The 5,210-nt window shown below is 43.3% G+C and overlaps 1 long non-coding RNA gene across 1 annotated transcript; it reads right to left on the bottom strand.

Moving 5' to 3' along the window:
• Positions 1-1,052: 1,052 nt before the first annotated feature.
• On the bottom strand, positions 1,053-2,700 carry LOC125613939. Its single transcript, XR_007344536.1, has 2 exons — positions 2,051-2,700; positions 1,053-1,723 (listed from the first exon to the last, which is right to left on the bottom strand). It is a non-coding gene; the product is annotated as an uncharacterized LOC125613939 (long non-coding RNA).
• Positions 2,701-5,210: the final 2,510 nt, after the last annotated feature.

The following is a 5,210-nucleotide window of genomic DNA, read 5'->3' as shown; positions in this document are numbered from 1 at the left end:
GCTGTATCAACGTACACAAGTTATTCGTCACCCCCCCTGATTATTCTGCTGCAGCCGGACTGCGGCACAGGGCTTATTGTCCTTCTGGTAGAGGGTAAGAGTCCTGTGCCTGCATCTTGTTCTCTAGGATAGACAAAGAAAAATGGAGCAGTGGAGACGCTCTGGCACCCTCACCCAGTGGACTAGTCCACACCAGCTGCTGCCAGAGGGGAGGTCCCTAGTCACATCTGTTGGCAGAGGTTGTTGGAAAATGGATCCTCCTGTCTCTCATTTCTCTTTACCTTTGTGTCAGCAGACAGTTTAGGGCAGTGGTGGAGAGCCAAACTCTGAAGTCAGATTTTCCAGATCTGAAGTTAAATTCCACCACTTAATTCTGTGACCCCGGACAAGGAACTCACCTCCCTGTGCCTCAGTTTCCTTAGCAAATAAAGTGCAGGGTAATGAGAGCGCACTCCTCTCATGGTCATGGTGAGAATTACACATGCAGAGATCTCAGAGCAGGAGCTGGCGCACAGTAAGAAAATAATCCACACAAGCTGCTGCTCACCTTTGGTTATAATCCAAAGTGGGAGACGGGGGCAACTGCAGGGACAGGCTCAGGAAGTATACTGAATGGTTACTTTCCGTTGGACCATGTCTTTTATGCATCTAAGACTTAGGAATGAATGAATGATATCTCCAAGCATGACAGTAGGGGGCTACAAAGACCTCAAGGCACGGTTCTTGTCACATAGTGCTTACACTCTAGAGAGAATGCTTCATGGCCAAGGTCAAAGGTAACTCTAGCACCAGTAGCTCAGAAAGAGGGGTCAGCAGGCGTCTGAAGCTAGGAATGGCCAGACATCCCTCTCCTAACATCAGAGCCCTTTAGGGAGCATCAGGAGAGGCTGGCGTCCAAGGGGCCCCGTGTAAAATGGCAGCATAGCACAATTTACTGTCAATTAACCCTTCTAAGCTTTGACTTGTAGTCAAGATTTCTTAGGACATTTTGATCCCAGAATATTATTAACCAAAGGATCATATCATGTTAGAGGCTAAGGAATCAAAAGTCACACAGCTATGGCTTCATTTATTTACTTATTTATTACATCTGGAGAGGCTGTAGAAAGCAACTAACATTGTCCCTCATTTTATAGAAAGGAAAACTAAAGCTCAGAGAGATGAAATGTCTTTTAAGTTTACTGATCCTCTCTCCCCAATGTGTTCCTTTATAGCTTGTCACCGTGTCCCTAGACTCGTCTTTGATGGGGAGAGACAGGGATCAGTTTCCTAGTTTGGGGAACTGGGAGGATAAAATGGCTTATCCAAAGCTATACGTAGTTCAGAGGCAGAAATAACCTGACCAGCATTCTGACCCCACCTTTCCTATTGTTGGAAAATTCTGATCCTGCGCACCCGAAGCCCCCTGGAGGTAACAGGGTGTGGGCAGACGCACTGGATCAGAATGAGGAGAGCAAGCCCCTCCGCCATGCACCTTCCACCAGCCCTCTGTCAACTGTTCCTCTGCAGAACACAGCACAGCCTCAGAAGGAGCCTCGAGTGCCAGGGAGGCTCCAAGCCAGTATCAGGAGGATTTTCATGAACACAACTGTCTGTGTCTGGGCAGCCATGTGGAAAGTTGCAATATAACCCACTGATGTCATGTGGCAGGGGAAACAAGATTTCCAGAGCAGCCGCGCTGCTCTTTCCAACCTCCACGTGGAGCAGAATCCCAGACAGGCTTCTGGAAGAAAGGGAAGAGAAAAAAAAAATCACACCAAATTGCAGACAAGACCCTGGTTCTGCAGGCTCTGAGGGAGGGTGGAAGGAGTTGGGAGGGTCCAGAGTCGCTGGGCAGGTGCTGAGCTGGAGCTCCTGGGGTGGGCTGGAGCCACCTCTAGAGCTCTACTCTGAGTTTGCTCTCAGGGCACTAGGAGCAAGGGACAGGCAGCTGACCCGGAGGAGCTGGGCCAGCCATCCAGTGCTCATCAAGCTCTCCCAACATCTGAGAGCCCAGGACTTCAGAAATCACCGGGTCATTCCTCAGACCTCGGGCAGGCTTTATTCCTACCTTTGACACGACACGACACTCACTCTCCTGGTCTTTAAGGACTCCAGTTTTCTGATTTCTACAGCCCATTCTACCAGCCATTCTGGGATCACATCTAGAGTCCAAGCAAATCCATCCTGATCAGTTGACCGGCCTAGACCGGTCTTCAGAGAGGCAGGACCCCGTGGTAGAGGGCAGAGAGGCAGGACTGGGGGCCACATGCCCCTCCTCTGTTAGTGTCCTGTGGGGTGTTACCTCACTTCCTCCCACTGGCTGGCAGATCATGGCTGGGTCATGCAATCTCTCTGGGCTGCAGTTCACTAGTTTTTTTAAATGGGGAAAAGGGAACAAATGATAAAGTTCCTTTTAGTTTGAAAAGTCTATTATTTTATGACTATTTACAGGTAAGGGGCAGCAGTTTGGCGTAAGTTTCATGAAAGATTTTTCTGTAGCTTTATTAATGTATCTTGGGGTTTCTAAATTCTGAAAGTCGTCAGTCTAATCCCAGAAAGCTTGGAAACCTTTTGAAAAACACCTGTTTCCTGAACAATCCAGAAACAATCTCTATTAACCTGCGGGGGTTGTTGTTGTTGTTTTGTTAATCATTATTTTAGTTGTACATAGTTATGGGTCTATTATTGTTTTCTGAATGTGTTATTTTAAGTCTTAAGTCTTTGCCTATCTATATACCTTTTAAAAAGAATATACTATAATAATATTCTTCAGTATGTATTTTAGTCATTTTGAAATGCATTCTAAGTATTTTCTTATACCAATATTCTCCTAAAAAATGGCATTTTATTATTTATATTTTTTCTCATGGTTTTTGATATTCAAGCAAATTACAAAGGAATACAAATGGTCAATTAACGTTTAAAACATTCAGCCTCAATAACAACCAAAGACAAGGAATGAGATATTATTTTTACATATCAGGTTAACATAGATTTTTTTTCTTAATACCTGATGAAGAAATGGACGATCTTTTACATAACTGGAGGGTTAGAACCTATCTATCTGGAAAGCAATTTTATATATTAAAACATAATGTATGTCTGATTGTTCACTTAAAGATTTTATTTGGAAAAACTCACCCTATGGGAATAATTGCCTAAGAAGAAAAATATATAAGTACAAGAATGTTGAAGCATTATTTATATTTATAACAGCAAAATTTTAGTAATAGCCTAAATGTCAATTAATAGGTGTTGTGTTTAGATATGAGGTGTCCCTTAAAAGTTCATATGTGAGAGAATGTAAGAATTTTCAGAGGTATGATGATTGGATTATGAAAGGTATAACTTAATCAGTAAATTGATCCCCTGATATGGATTGACTGGGCAGTAACTGTAGGTTACTGGGCTGGAAGGTGTGGTAGGAGGAGGTAGGTTCACAAGGGATGGGGGTGCCTTTGGGGTTTATATTTGTCCCTGGTAAAGCATGTTTTCCCCCGCCCCCTTCTTCCTGCTTGCCATGTCCTAAACTGCTTTCCTCTTCTATGCTCTTCCTCCATGAAGTTCCTCCTCACCTCAAGCCCAGAGTAGGGTGTCAGTTAATCATGGACTGAACCTTTGAAATCAAGAGCTAAACTGAAAATTTCATCCTCTACATTATTCTTGTCGGGTCTATTGGTCACATGATGAAAAAGCTAACTAAACTAATAACAGAATAGTTAAGAAAAGCATGAGGCATACAAACGGCAAAATACTATGCAATCATTAAAAATGATAATGTACCTTCATAGTTATTGACTTGGAAAGATGTCTTTGACATTTTGTGGAATAAAAAGAAAAAATCAGATAACAGAACAGCAGGCAAAGTCTGAGCCCATTTATGTAAAGTCACATGCACAAATCTGTATGTATCTTACAGGACAAAATGCCTGAAGCATTGTGGACTTCAGATAGGAGGGGCTTAAAGGTTGCAATCTGGTGAGAATGGGGTGGGGGAGGGGGAACAGGTTTGAGTTCTTCTTTTGCACCAGCATTTACTAACAAACCATCAGATCTTTTTTTTTTCCTCTGAATATATGCTCATTTGGGACAGTGGGAAGGGACACTGATGCAGATTAGGAACACCTCCATCTGCCAACAGGTGTTGACCAAAATGTTAATAATGATCATCTATTCGAGGTGGGATTTGGGATGTTTTAACTCCTGCTTTGAAATTCTGGTTATTATTTAAATATTTTACAAAATAATTTTATAGTATTTATTGTTTGGCAAGACTCACAAGTAGGGGGGTGTTTTGGGGGGTTTTGTTTTATAATATCCTGAGAGCTTGGATTTCTGCGTCCTGCAATATAGCATAAATTCTTCACCTTGTGATTTTCCTTCCTCCAAGAACTTCAGTCCTCTCTTGTTAGGTTTGGGGTATCCAGGTAGGTACAAGCCCATGGGAATCTACATTCTCAGATTCTACCTGCATAGCATGCCCCATACTGGCCTCCCACCATAATAAGAGGGATATCCAAACACTTCTGCTGGGCTGCCCAGGAGCACCTCCCAGGTTTTGGTCCTCTGCCGCCCTTTTGTCACATTTGCCCTTTGGACTGATTAAACCACTGAGCTCCCAGCAGATGAGGAAATCCTGCCATTGACTCCACCCTCAATCTCAGCTCTGTTAATCCTGGAAATACCCCACATGGCTTCTGACCTTGACCTGGTTTTATCTTTCAACTTTGGCTTTGCTGCTCCCTGGCAGTTTCAGGACACCCCTGATGTGGGCAGGTTTTATCCTACCTGGTCCAACAGTTCAACAGACATCTACCAAGTGCTCACTATGTGCCATATGCTGGGCCAGGTTGTGAACAAGAAAACCCATTAATTTAGGTCCCTACCCTTGAGGGAGCTCAATCTGTCAGAGGAGCCTGAAGGATTGGGTCACTATGATGGTAACCAACCCAGTAGGTTAATTACTGCCAGGTACTGATTTAAATGCTTTGTATGTATTATCTTATTTAATCTTCATTGTAACCCATGCAGCGAGCTCTATTATACCCATTTGAAAGACTAGGAAACTGGACATACAGAATAACTTTCCCACGTGAGAGAGAAGTAAGTGTCAATCAGGAATCAGAACCTAGGTAATCTGGCTCCAGAGGTATCAAGTCTTAAACACTACATTCTATGGAAAAACACAATGGAACCATCTGCTGGATCTTGTGATGGACATTAACACA

This window comes from Marmota marmota, unplaced genomic scaffold (genome assembly GCF_001458135.2).
Source record: "Marmota marmota marmota unplaced genomic scaffold, marMar, whole genome shotgun sequence".
In the NCBI taxonomy this organism is placed as follows: Eukaryota; Metazoa; Chordata; class Mammalia; order Rodentia; family Sciuridae; genus Marmota; species Marmota marmota.
This window is presented reverse-complemented; position numbering and strand designations above follow the sequence as displayed.